General features: G+C 42.9%; 1 long non-coding RNA gene across 1 annotated transcript in view; it reads left to right on the top strand.

Moving 5' to 3' along the window:
* Nucleotides 1-13,905, top strand: part of LOC120232090 — a 39,149-nt gene that overhangs the window by 15,617 nt on the left and 9,627 nt on the right. Inside the window, exon 2 of the long non-coding RNA XR_005528493.1 lies at nucleotides 13,546-13,712. This is a non-coding gene — a long non-coding RNA (uncharacterized LOC120232090). The remainder of the gene's footprint in view (nucleotides 1-13,545; nucleotides 13,713-13,905) is intronic.

Below are 13,905 nucleotides of genomic sequence, written 5' to 3'. Positions count from 1 at the left end.
TTAGGCCATCTATGAACAGCCAGTCATTCACAAACGCATGCTTAATGTTGTTACAGATTGATAACAAAGTTGAGCAGTGACAAAAGGAAGCCTTGTCAGGGTTTACCCAATCAAACTTGGACAAGGGGGCAAACCCTCTCTCCATCTGACACCAAGATGTTCCTGACTCTTGCTGCACATCTCTGTTCAGGATTCTTCCTGGAGACAATGGACATCAGGAGGCGATCTTTGGATCCAAAATTGTGTACTTTCTTTACCTAGATTCCCACAGACCCACCTCATCCAGGGAGTCCTTTTCTACCTGTACCTTATGCATGTGACAGTCTGGCAGTGGCCTGAGGCCTGGATCCAGAGCCTTGACTTAAGAGAAGTAAGCCTTTGAATCCCAGTTTCCAGTTCTGAATGCTCTTTGATTTGCCTCTCTATATGCCTGCCCCTCTCAGGGCCATGTGGTCCTGGACCCAAGCTTCCTCAAATCTGTCTCTGATCCACATTGTGCTCCTGATTGTAGCTTCATCAATGGTATGTCTCAAAGCCAAAGTTAAATCACTTCCAGAGGCAGATGTCAATATTCAGAGCATAATACTGTATACCTGGCCTACATGAGTAACTTCTGGGGATAAGAGTTTTAAGAATAATAACTGTCTTTTGGGTGAGATTTGAAACTCAGAGCCAGAGCATTTCTTTTAAAACTGTGGGTATGTTTTGTAAGCATAGCAGTATGAAGAGCTTGTTGGGAGCAGTGTCAGGTTCATAAAGTCCAAAAAAATTTGGTCCATTGATTCAAACAAAACTCTGATCTGAAATCTCATTTCTCTTCATATTCTGAGACTCCAGAGACGGTTGGCTCCATTTTTGTTTCTTCCCGGTGTGGTCCTTTCCTTACTGGCCTCAGGTGATGCACTTGGGTGTTTTTTTTTTTGTTTTTTGTTTTTTTTTTTTTTTTTTTTTGGGAGAGAGAGAGACAGCGTGAGCAGGGGAGGGTCAGAGAGAGAGGGAGACACAGACTCTGAAACAGGCTGCAGGCTCTGAGCTGGCAGTCAGCACAGAGCCCGACACAGGGCTCGAACCCACGAACCGTGAGATCATGACCTAAGCGAAAGTTGGACGCTTAACCGACTAAGCCACCCAGGCGCCCCGCACTTGGGTGTTTTTAAAGAAATCAAAGCCATGTCCAATCCTCCTGTTAATGTGATTGTTCTTTCACTCTCATTTTTTAATTGACCCAAAAGCTTTCCTTTCAGACCATTATTGGTCTCACATGGCAGAGATGCCCACAAGATGCTAAATTAAATGAGAAAGGCCCTTGACCTCTGATAAGGGCCATTTTTACCTTGTAGCTGTCAGTATAAATTTCTCTCCATTGGCAGACCTTGGTCTTTCAGGTTATTTGACTACTTTGACTAAACATGTATATGTATATATATTTCAGTCCAAAGCTTTCAAAAGTGGTAAAAATATTATGGTGAAAACAGGATTATAGCTGCAGTTTTGCCACTAATATTAATGTGCGGATTTAACACATATTTTGCTATGCCAATTCAATAGTAAAAGAATACTCAAGAAATTGATGATTTTTTTTTTTGAGGGAAGAGAAATTAGTGTTTTTTAAATAAGCAGAGTCCAGACCAGTTCAGCAGATGTGGGCTGCTGATGAGTTAGTATAGTCCATGTGCTCTCTCGTTGGATACTCTGGGATGCCAAGTGCTACTGGGTTGATCCCTGTTTTATGCTGGCAGCCCCAGGGAATGTGAGGAATAGATAGTACATCTATATTTAAGTTACATTTAGGGTATATTTAGCCTGTAACAGAGACACTTGAAGAAGAGCTTTCCCTGGAGATTAATTGCCAGCTGGTGTTGATGATACTTTGGGCTCCCAAACACCCCCGGGTGGGCTTTTATTTCCAGGAAATGGCTGGTGTCTTAATCATGACTTCTTACTTTGCCTGCTAAAATAGAATTTATATTTGGGAATCTTTATTTAATGTGGTTTCTCTTTCGGATGCAGTCGGTCTGTCTTATTTGGAGAAGAATAAAACAGCTGGCACGGTCTCATTAGGGTGGTAAAGGACCCTTTGTGAGGTCCCCTGAATGTAGAAGAAGCCCTAGTTCAGAGTAATGGGGTCCCTTAGACCTGCCCAGCCGTTCATGAAAAGGCTTGTCCTTTGAAAAGGAAGTTGTTTCAGAAAAGTACACTTGTTGAAATTTTTAGGTATGGAGACGTTTATTTGTCGGGAGATGTTATCTAATTATCAAAATATGACAACCCTAAAACCCAGAAAACAAAGAATACAGGCATGACTCTTCTGGTTTCCCTATAGATAAGGCTATTACCGCTATAAACGAGGTGATGGGTCTAGGTAGCTCTAACTACAGACAGTTGCGGGGCTCTTGAAGAACACCAAGGCTAACCACAGAAGAAAAGCCATGAGCTCTCCAAATAGTTTTTTTGAGTTTTTTTGTCCTTACTTCAGGGTCTATAGTGAGCATGTGCCACCAGCACCTCTGTGCTGATTGTTTACCGTTGGAATCCGTTCTGATTGGTTGGTGCCCGTACCATATACCAGTTGTTAAATATTTTGAACACCAGCTCTACTTAGGAATTAATTGGGAAAGGAATAGCATTTTAAAGGACATGGATGGGTCAGAGGTGACACTCTCAGATGGGAACGGTCCCAGTTCTGACAGAACTCGATGAGGATGAAGATAGGATGGTGAGGGGGAATTGACTGGACACCCAAATTTGGTACCATAAGTTGAGTCTTTACAAGCCTTTCTTAAAAGTTCCGTGTGTGTAAAATATATTGGCATATGGAACACAGGGAACAAGAGTGGCCTGGAAAGAGAGACCGGGTCAAGGTCCCAGAGCTCATGGGGACAGCAAGGCCAGGGGAGTCCTTGAGTGAGCTGAAGAACAGATCTAGGGTCTGAATGGCTTGCATCGAGTGGTCACTAGTCAGACGAGCGTAGAGCTGGCCTCCCTGGCTCTGGGTGATGGCGGGCACAGCCTGAGTGTCCTGCTATGTCAATTGCTTCTCTTCCTCCTTTCTGGCACCAATACCAGGAAGCTGGCCCAGGATGGAATGTGTCTCATGTAAGGGCGTGCCCCGATTGAGGCCCCGCTACCCTCCAGGCTCCTGCTCACCACATCCTTCTCATGACCCCCAGTACTTGTCTGAGAGTTCAGAATAGTCCCCAGGTTGTAATTCATATGTGCCCTTGTTTTGACCATGCTGGGAACTTGGAGAGGTCAGACTTGCCTTACATTGTCACTAATGGTATGCCACCATTGCTGTACTTTCAATAGTTTTGATGTGTGGAAAAATTCAAGCACTGCATATTTGTGTTTTTCCTATCAGATTCGCTATGGTACCCATGGGGATTGTACCAGATTTTCTTGAAACAATCTGTGTTAGGCTTTAGGATGCTCTATGTGGCTTTTTCCTGGAGCAGATTAACCATCTACTTCTCTTTTGGGGAGGGATATTTAGTTAGATTTTATTCCTGGATGCCATACCAACACAAGGGGTAGCGAATGCTTTCCTCTCAATAAATCACAAGGGTGTTAAATGAAAGTAGATGCTATTCGTTAAGTTCTATTTTATCTCTTTTGGTACGCCTTAGGTTGACTACTTCTGATTATTTTCTTTGGGGTTAGAGGAAAATTTCACATTTAATGAGCTAGCACATGCTGCTGGTTAAGGATTTTCATTTTTTTGCACGTATGTTGCCAGTTTTCATTAATATGATGCTTCAGTGCTTTTTGAAAGTAAAGGCTTGAAGACTCATCCTGTTGTCTGAAAGCCCCTTGAAAATTTGGTTGGTGTTCCTTTGGGAAAAAGATAGTCAACCTCCTGTAGAGGGGTTAAAGTACATAGGGCTGGCGCTAGACACAGGACTCTGACCAGAGGGTCAGTGCTAAGGACTCCTTGGCATTAGCCAAAGAGAAGTCCACTAGAGATGGTAGAGGGTGGTGGTAACTGTTTGAAGCAGACACCTCACCTTGTCATCTTGTAACTTTTTTTTTAATCCTGGTAAAGGAATACCTCTTTCACCAAAAGGCAGAATCTTTGTGAATGGGCTCTGAAAAGAGACTTTTTTTTTTCTCTGCACTGGAATTTCAGCTAAAGCCTTAAAGCTGAGGGCAATGGGTGAAATAAATAACTCCACATTTATTCAGAACTTACCAAAGAGAAACCAGAGATGTTTTTGGACACATGCACCTATCATCCAAATTCTTTCTTTTAAATTGGAAGGTTGGTATTTTTTGGGTGAACTATTTTGAAGGGAATTTGCAGGAGTAAAGCTATGGGTCTTTTCCTCAGGGAAGGGACTACAGGAGAGGAGAAAGTGTTGTTCTCATTCATTAGCCAAATGAAGAGGGCCCAGTAAAACCATCAGAACTTCTCACAAACTTCGGTGCTGTCTGCTAGAAGGGGTGGCCATGTCACATTCCCTGGCTGAATGACAGCTGGGGTTCAAAGCACACTAGCTTTCCATAGAAGCACCGAGTTCTCTAGAAAGGCTGATAGGTGTCCCCTGAAGAGGTCTAAAGATGAGAAGTTGGTTGGGGAAACTCACAGCACTGGGGCGAGAAAGGCAAGTTCAGGGGCTGAGCAGACTGTACTTGCAGTTTTGAGGGACAAGAATGGATCCCCAAGGCTTCGGGTAAATGTGTAAAAGGATCAAGGCTCAAGTAGTCTTGAAAGGATGCTGTCTAAGAAGGCTATCTGTGAGGGTAAGGGGACTCAGAGGCATACCACCAGGGCAGGACCTGATGGGGCAGAGGTCATGGGGGCTCAGGGGAAGAATTGTTTGGGTTAGGGGATGGTGTCACAGCTGGTCCTCCAGGTAGTCTCCAACATGTCCATATGCTACCCATAAAATAGAGCCAGTATTTGTATGATAGAGACACTTCAAGTGCCAAGAGAGCATTGAAAACACCAATTAAGTAAAAATTCCTTTGATCTTTTGCCTTTCTTCCCTCTTGTACTTGGAGAACCCAGAAGTGGCATTGGGCGGAGTGAGGTGGAATAGGAGGTACTACAAAGAGAGAGAGCCAGACAATTGACTCCCTCACAAGATGCTGATTCCCAAACCTCAATCAAGCCCAAGCTTTTTTAATTGGATGCAAGGTTAAAGTTTTGATTTAGAATGGTCTGGATTGCATTTATTAATTCCTGAAGATAGGGCTGGTTTTCTTCTTCTTTTTTTTTTTTTAACAAATAGTTTATTGTCAAGTTGGTTTCCATGAAACACCCAGTGCTCATCCCCACAAGTGCCCTCCTCCATACCCATCTCCCCCCTCCCCCCACACACCCATCAGTCCTCAGTTTGTTCTCAGCATTCAAGAGTCTCTCATGGTTTGCCTCTCTCCCTTTCCCCCACTATTTCCCCCCTTCTTCTCCCCCATGGTCCTCTGTTAAGTTCCTCCTAATCCTCCTATACATGCAAACATATGATATTTGTCCTTCTCTGCCTGACTTATTTTGCTAAGCATAACACCCTCAAGGTCCATTCATGGTGTTACACATGGCCAGATTTCATTCTTTCTCATTGCCATGTAGTATTCCATCGTATAGATAAACCACATCTTCTTGATCCATTTGTCTGTTAATGGACACTTAGGCTCTTTCCATGTTTTAGCTATTGTTGAGAGTGCTGCTATGAACATTGGAGTACATGTGCTCCTATGCCTCAGCATTTCTGTATCCCTTGGGTAAATTCCTGGCAGTGCTATTGCTGGGTCATAGGGGAGTTCTATTGTTAGTTTCCTGAGGAACCTCCACACTGTTTTCCAGAGAGGCTGCACAAGTTTACATTCCCACCAACAGTGTAGGAGGGTACCTGTTTCTCCACATCCTCGCCAGNGTTTTCCAGAGAGGCTGCACAAGTTTACATTCCCACCAACAGTGTAGGAGGGTACCTGTTTCTCCACATCCTCGCCAGCATCTAGAGTTCTCTGATTTGCTCATTTTAGCCACTCTGACTGGCGTGAGGTGGTATCTCTGTGTGGTTTTGATTTGTATTTCCCTGATGAGGAGGGATGCTGAGCATCGTTTCATGTGTTGGCCATCTGGATGTCCTCTTTGGAGAAGTGTCTGTTCATATCTTCTGCCCATTTCTTCACTGGGTTGTTTGTTTTTCGGGCGTGTAGTTGGGTGAGTTCCTTATAGATTTTGGATATTAACCCTTTATCTGATATGTCACTTGCAACTATCTTTTCCCGTTCTGTTGGTTGCCTATTGATAGGGCTGTTTTTTAATGGTTGCCATTGACTTGAAAATGATGAATCTGCCCCAAACATTGGCGTGAAAAAACAAAATAATTTCCTGATTATATCATACCCAGTCAAAACGTATACAAGCCTGATTAAAAAACAAAACTCTGCATTTCAGAAAATTGAATGCAGCTTACTTACTTTCCTTAGCTACAATGGCTTTACTCTAAAGATCTACCAAGATCGTGGTCGTTTATCTCCACACTGGGTATTTAAGGGTAAGCAAGAATTCACCCAAGGGGAAAAAAAGCATAATGCTTTCCAAGGAAAGGGTATCATGGGGAAAAGTGATCCCAGACCATCCTGTCCTCTCCAAAGCAAGGAGAAGAATCTTTGGCTCTGCCTGGATTTTTTTCCAAGGTAGTTTTTAGCCCTTCTCCATGGACCTACTTGGTTTCCTTCTTCTCCACTGGGATGAATAATCTAATTCTTGCTGAGCTTGTTTTCTCCATGAGAAGACTCAGTTTGAAGGGTCAAAAAGATCACATTGAACTTCTATGGACAACCAAAAGCCAATGATGCCTTTGGGAACTTTTCTGACCCCTTCCATTTAAACCTCCCAAGAAGAATCCAGAATGCTTTGATTACTTGTATTCATATTAAGAATAAAAAACAAGCAAGGTTTTCTTTCATTTGATCCAGTAGTATTTTCTTTCTTATTTAGAGGTCACTTTAGGAGTCTTAAAATTAAGCACAGACAAGGAAGAAATAGGGACGCTTCAACAGCTTCCTTCATGAATGACAGATCTAAAATCATTTATGCTAATGGTCTTGGATGGGTCTCTTCCTTTCCCACAATTTGTTCTAGTTGGCTGTATCTCAACCTGAAGACCATTTTCTTTGGTGTATGCTGGCAGCTCCATGTTAAACTTAAAGTCTCAAGAGAGTACTTTCCAAAGAATAGTAAGGCATTGCTAAGGTCTCCAAGGACTTATTGGCACTGTTCTTCGACAGTCCTTTCTTACACAGAAGACGAAGCATTGCTCGAGTCATACTTCCTCTTTGCAAAAGCAGATGCAGGAGAAACAGATGAGCAGGGTTTCAGATTTGAGGAATCCTGGGTTGTCTTTCCAGCACAGCCATAGACTTTCCACCAAACCTGAGACTCAAAGCCAAATGTATCGTTAAAGCCAGAGGGCGCTATTACACAGAGGACGTTGGAGCCTTTCTGGAGGCTATGCTTAAGTTGCCTTTTTTTTTTTTTTTTTTTTGAAAGAAGCCAGCTCCTAATACCCAACTTCTATTTTAAAAGTGTTTTTTTTAAATATCAAATCCAACCCCTAAAATCTGGTTTTGTTCATTTCGTATTTTTTTCTTATGGAGCTAGTCAGATTTCTCATTACCAACACAATATTTTAAATTGTTCTTAGGTTGAGTTACTTTTTTGATGGTATGGGGAAAGCATAGGAAATATGTTGCTGGCTCCCCAAAGCAGAAAAAGTTAGCATTTGGAGGAACCATAGCAATGTGTGCCTGGTCAAGATAGTGGATGAAGGTCATTGGGCATCTTGATGAGAAGTCCCTGGTTTTGTAGGAACCATAGGATGAAACTTTCACTTTTTTGTAATTGGAATTTCTTGATTGAGTATTCAGTTGTTTTTTTCTTATTCTGCAGAAAAGTCAACCTTTGTTCTAAGAGACTGGGTTGGCCAACTCATCCCTTGATTTGATTTCAACTGATGATGGAAATTTCTACCATAAATGTTTCTTGTTTGGCCCAAATTAACACACCTCCTTTACTTTTAAAGGTGGGGATTTAGGGCTGTTACTCATGTTTTAAGCAATTGAGAAGGAGGGGGAAGTCAAAACACATGGCCTTTAGTGAGGTCTTTTGAACAGAGATCTCTTAAATGGCCAACAAACCAGGGCAAAGGTCACTGAAGACAGACACCAACCTGGATTCATGATGAGCTCTCCCCACATCTCCTTGCTGGGATCAAAATCTTGCCCTGATCCTGAAGCTTGCTTGGCCAGCTGACAATTTTCTTAGCTATTTTAATTCTTCTGGGAGGGTAGATACTGATTGCATATCCTCAGACACTCCCTGGGGTAGTCCACTTCAAACAGTAGACCCTTGGATTCACTGTACTGCTGGCTTTCAGAATGACAATTGTCATGCTCTCTGGGAGCTTTTTCCCAACAGGGTTTAACACTGGTTGAAGTCCCCCCTGGTTTCATTATGTCCCTCTGGGGGCTGTGTCTCAGCTGCTGGCTGTGGCTTGTCTTCACTTGTTAGAGGTCTCTTGATCCCTACAACCAAATCAGTTCCTTTCATTTTCACAATGCTTGCTTCCTCTCTGTTCCCACTAGTCCATAGCTGAGGTACACAGTATGCCTTGATGTCGCTTCGATCAGAGTAGCAATAAGTAGGGACATATGCAAAGGTATATGTTTGGAGAACTTCAGAAATTTTTCTATTGGGTGGTCCTTACCACCAGGAATCATAAGTTCATACAGAAGCAGAATTTCAGCTCTTTTGATTATGTGCTTCAGAGACTATCTCATACAATTCTGAAATCATCAAATCAGTACAATTAACCACTCCTTTGGCAGGAAACATGAAAATATAATCATGCTTTTAGTAGTCTGGTTACAGTGTCACCTTGTTTTCTATCAGCAAAGGGGAGGCATTCAGTGACATCTCAAAAATAACATCCCTTGGCATAGATTTTTAAGAGCTTACAATTCAGTGCAGTGCAGTTGTGAACAAATATTCATTAAGTTTCTACTCTGAGCAAGGAATTCTGCTAAACACTGTATGGGGCCCAAGGATTAATGAAGCAGGATGATAAGATAGAGTGAAAATAAATGAGAAGACCTCAGAAACTTCATAAGAAATTGAATTGACCTGAGGGGGAAAATATGTATAAGAGAAAGGGCTGTAGAAGAATTCTTGTACAAAAGCACACAGGAATAAGTATTCCTTATGAATCTCCTTCTTTGGTGAGAAGCATTGATGCTGAGAAAGACAAAAAAAGAAAGATCAAAAAAGGAAGGAGGAGCTATTGCCTGTGTGGGAGCATCAGGCCTCAAGGGAAACGGCTTGAGCCCTTGAGGGAAACGGCTCAAGAAGGGAGGGAAGCAGGGAAGCACTTTTTGTTCAAGATGGCGGATTGGACACATGTGTCTAATGTTGCTCCTTCCTGAAACACCTCTAAAAACTTAGAGTACCTTTTAAGGGGCACACATCTATCAAGATGGGGGGCATGCCATCCCTAATACTTGCAGAGGCCCACGAGTACGAATCTGAGTAAAAGGCCATGCCATATGTTTATATATTTAATAGTTATATGTCAAGCTAACAATCTCTTAGAGTTTAGCCTCTTACCTTGACAAATGTACCCTCGTAATGACAACATTGAACATATATATGTATATTTATACCACACAACTGCAGAGTGCAATTTCAAAATTCATTTTACTTTTGTCCAAGCCATGACTGGTTTTGGGAAGAGGCAGTGGGGCGCACACATGAGTGTGGCGGTACGTGTCCAGCTCCATTCTCAGCCGTTGAATAGAGCCCTTTCTTGACCATCCCTCAGGTCTAGGATGCGCACATTGGAGATTCAGCCTACGGGATTGATGGAGAAAGAAACTCTTGCAGGTTCATGGACTAGTAGGAAAGGGAATTTGGGGGCCCTGCATACAAAAAGTATTATCTCAAAGGGAAGTGGTAAAGACCTTGGGTGGCCATACGTCTTGCTTCAAAGAATCTTTGCCTCCTTGGTATGAAAGCAGCTCACCCAGAGTAATGAAATTTCTGAAACTGGAAAATAAAATGGATAGGCAGGAGCTGGCTTATCAGATACCAGTGGGGAAAGGGAAGAATCATCCTGGTCTAACCATAAAAACCTCAAAAAGCTCTGAAATTTGGAGGAGGGTGGCAGTTCAGGGGCTTCTGGAAGTATGTATTTCCTATAAGAGGGTTGAGTGCTGTTTATGAAGTGATGAGATCCCTAGATTCTTTCTCTTTCTCCGTACTTATGGGGCAACAACTCTTCCTTCACCTAGGAAAGATGCTAAGCTTATTATGCATTAAGGGGAAAAAAGGGTCTACGGACCAGGAGCATCCAGGCATACTTGAGGGCAGGGTGCCAAACTGAAAATCTGGAGGTCTAGCTGAAATATGTCTGTGGAAAACAGAGACCCAACTTCTAGTTCCATCTTTTTTTTTTTTTTTTTTTTTTTTTTCTGAGTTCTGTTTAGGACCACTGGCATCCAGGCAGAAAATTGGAAGATCTTCTCTGGAAAATATATTTGGATCTTCATAATCAACATGACCCCCTCATCTGCTCAGAGCCTCTAGTCCACAAGAACAGACAACCAAAAATTAGCAGAAGTTTGAAGTAGACTTGCAATGATAAAAGCAATAAGAAAAAAAGCATTCTGGAAGAAATCAGTTGTGAGTGATAAAAACTTCAACCAAATAATATGCTCAAAGAAAGTTTTTAGAAAGGATCCAGCACCCAGGCATGAAGAACAAACTTCCATAAAATAGTATTCTGAGAGTATAAAAGACTTCTGAAAAGAAAAAATTTAATGTTGAAGAAAAAAAATCCAATAAAGGGCCAGAAGAGAACATTGAAAAAAACCTCTTCAGAAAATGGAACAAAATGGCAAAAATATAAAAAATAGGAAATAAAATAAAATAATAAAATCATCCCAGATGGTTTAATATCTGAATATCAGGCGTTCAGAAAGTACAGTAACAAGGAGAGTATTAGAATATAATCCACTAAATAATGTCAAGAAAAGTTCACCAAATGGAAAGACCTGAGTTGCCAGATTGAAAAGCTCACAGTATCCAAAAATATAAATGATGATAGAGCCATAATGATGCAACCCATGTATAATTTATCTGAAGTCACTGAAGTATTGGAGAAAAATTCTATAAACTTCTAGGGAGAGAAAGAAGGACCCACCCCCCCCCCCAACACACACACACACACACAGAGAGAGAGAGAGAGAGAGAGAAGCAATAATAATAACAAAACCCCCCAAATGAAAAGCACATCCCATGCACAAGAATCACAATGACCAGACCCTTCTTAAAAGGAACAGCTGTACTGGACACTAGAACATATTGGAGTAATAGCTATAAAATTCTGAAGGAAATAAAATTTCGAATAAAAAATGTTGTACCCAGACATGCTATTAATGAATGTGAAGCTAGAATAGATGAATTTTCAGACATGCGAGGTGCTCAAAATTTTACCTCTCTCTATAGCCCTTCTTGAGAGGAAAAAAAGCATCAAGAAATCAGAGGACATGTTGTGTTAGAGGCAATGCTATGGATTCCCTTTTCCCAGCACACAGGAAGACTACATATCCCAGCATGCCTTGCAGTTAGCTCTGTTGGAGCTGTATGACTGAATTCTGCCCAGTGGAATGTGGGAGGAAGTAATGTGGTTACCCGCCCCCCACCCCCCCTTCAAATCAGGTCTGGCCCATCAGGTCTGGATATAAAAATATCAGAATGATCTTCTGTCTTCTCCTTCTCTTCCATGGTCACCCTGAGGCCTTGTGTTCCACATGGCTCTCTAAGAGGCGGAAAGCCAACTGATTTGCATTGGACTGTGACATGAGCAAGAAATAAAGACTTGTTGAATCATTGAGATTTAGGGTTTGTCTTTGTAGCAACCAGTGTTGCATTTTCACTCATAGAAAGTGGGTGTTGATTTAACAGTGGCATTTGCTTAGTGTTCACTGGTGAGTACCAAAGGAACTAATATAAGAAATTAAGAAATGGGGACCCAAGGGGCGCCTAGGTGGCTTAGTCGGTTAAGCGTCCAACTTTCGCTTAGGTCATGATCTCGCGGTTCGTGGGTTCGAACCCCGCGTCAGGCTCTGTGCTGACTGCCAGCTCAGAGCCTGGAGCCTATTTCAGAGTCTGTGTCTCCCTCTCTCTCTGACCCTCCCCTGTTCATGCTGTCTCTGTCTCTCCTAGAAATAAATAAAAATATTAAAAAAAAAAAAAAAGAAATGGGGACCCAAGTTTGACAGTGACAAACATTTGATAAAAGAATTACTTGCTGTGATGTGGGAGCTAGTGGCCCAAGAAGAACAGATTACAAAGAATCAAAGTGCTGGTGGGATCGGCCACTCTGGGATTCATTTGGTAAGGAGTTGCAAGTGATAGGTAGCCTTTGGAAGTAATTGACTGGTGTGTAGGGAGAAATCACAAGGAATAAAAAGGGTACAGAAATTTGGGCCCAGAAAGCTTTACAGTGAAACTTCTCAGATAAAATGACTTGGGCATGATGGTCTCACTGGAACCTGATGGCCTCAGTATGGTTGTCATTGAACTTGGAGAGGAATAGGGAGGGAGAGAGGAGGAGGCAATGAGAAGGACCTCTATTTGGCGGCACCACTATGTTTAGAAAAGACTTTTGGGTACACTTGTTGCCTATCAATCTGATTGAAGGTGAAAACCTCAGAAACTCAGGCTTCTGAGGAAACTGTATTGCCAAAGGAACCAGGGATTTGATTACCCACCCCCGCTGTCACCCCTGCCCCCCCACCCCGGCACCCCTCCAGCCAAAAAAAAAAAAAAAATCTTGAACTGTTTGAAAACGATCCCTGCAGCCCAACCTCCACAATCAGAAAAGAGACCACAAAGACTGTATATACTTTCCTCCTGGAGGGACATGCTCGCCTGCACTCTGGTCAGACGGGACCAAGGAAAATAAAAATCGGAGTCTTTGAAAGAGCAGAGGAAAGGGTCACAGAGAGTAGCCACAGTTCCTTCCAGAGGCAGCAGCAGGACCCAATCCAGAAATTTGCCCTCCCGAGCTGGGGGCCTTCGAGCGCCCAGAGGGATTTTAGAATTGCTCCAGGACAGCGATGGCCTGAAGTCCGCTGTTCTTCAACTTTTTTGGGAGAAGTACCTTTTGTCTCCAAGCTACCCTTTGATTTTGGTGTTTCTACAACCAGTGATTTGTGTTTTGACTTCGTAGTTGCGAGACCATGAACCAGGGCCAGAAGCAGTGGAGGGTATTGCTTCCAATACTGCCTGTTGGAAGAACACCAAAATGGTCTGGTGCTCAGATGGGCACACTTGGCAGACATAAGGCTAGGCATTTCCCTTACCATCACTTCTTCCTGGTGCACAAGAAGTCTACCTGCCATGACCCCCTCCCTACCTTCCCCCGTAGTCCCAGGTCAGGGGTCCTGTGACTGAGTTCTGGCCATTGGGAGGCAGGTAGAGGGAATGTGAATCATTTCCAGGCCTGGCCCTGAGTAATCCCATATACATTCCTCCAGCTCTCTATTCCCCTTCGTGGACAACTCTGGAGGCATGTGCGAGAGACAGTGTAGCTGAAGAGTACAGGCCCATGCACCAGACGTGTGGCCACAACTGAGCGACTATGCGACCTGACTGTTAAACCATGAAGATACAACTGTATTGCATAAAAGCTTGAAAGGTCAAGGTTTGTGTTTGCCGGAACTTTTTACTCTGATACACACGCAGCATTGAACCTGGGAGTGGCCACATGGCAGTAAAGCCATGTGAGGTCCTCAGGATGAACAGTGAGGGTCACGGCTAGAACTGTGACCACTGGTCTTGCTCGGGCAGGTCTGAGGGCTCGAAGAGGCTTCCGCCGTGAGCTGAAACTGGTAGCG

This window comes from Hyaena hyaena, unplaced genomic scaffold (assembly GCF_003009895.1).
Source record: "Hyaena hyaena isolate Hyena2069 unplaced genomic scaffold, ASM300989v1 scaffold_67, whole genome shotgun sequence".
In the NCBI taxonomy this organism is placed as follows: Eukaryota; Metazoa; Chordata; class Mammalia; order Carnivora; family Hyaenidae; genus Hyaena; species Hyaena hyaena.
The sequence above is the reverse complement of the archived record's forward strand: the minus strand, read 5'-3'. Positions and strand labels throughout refer to the sequence as shown.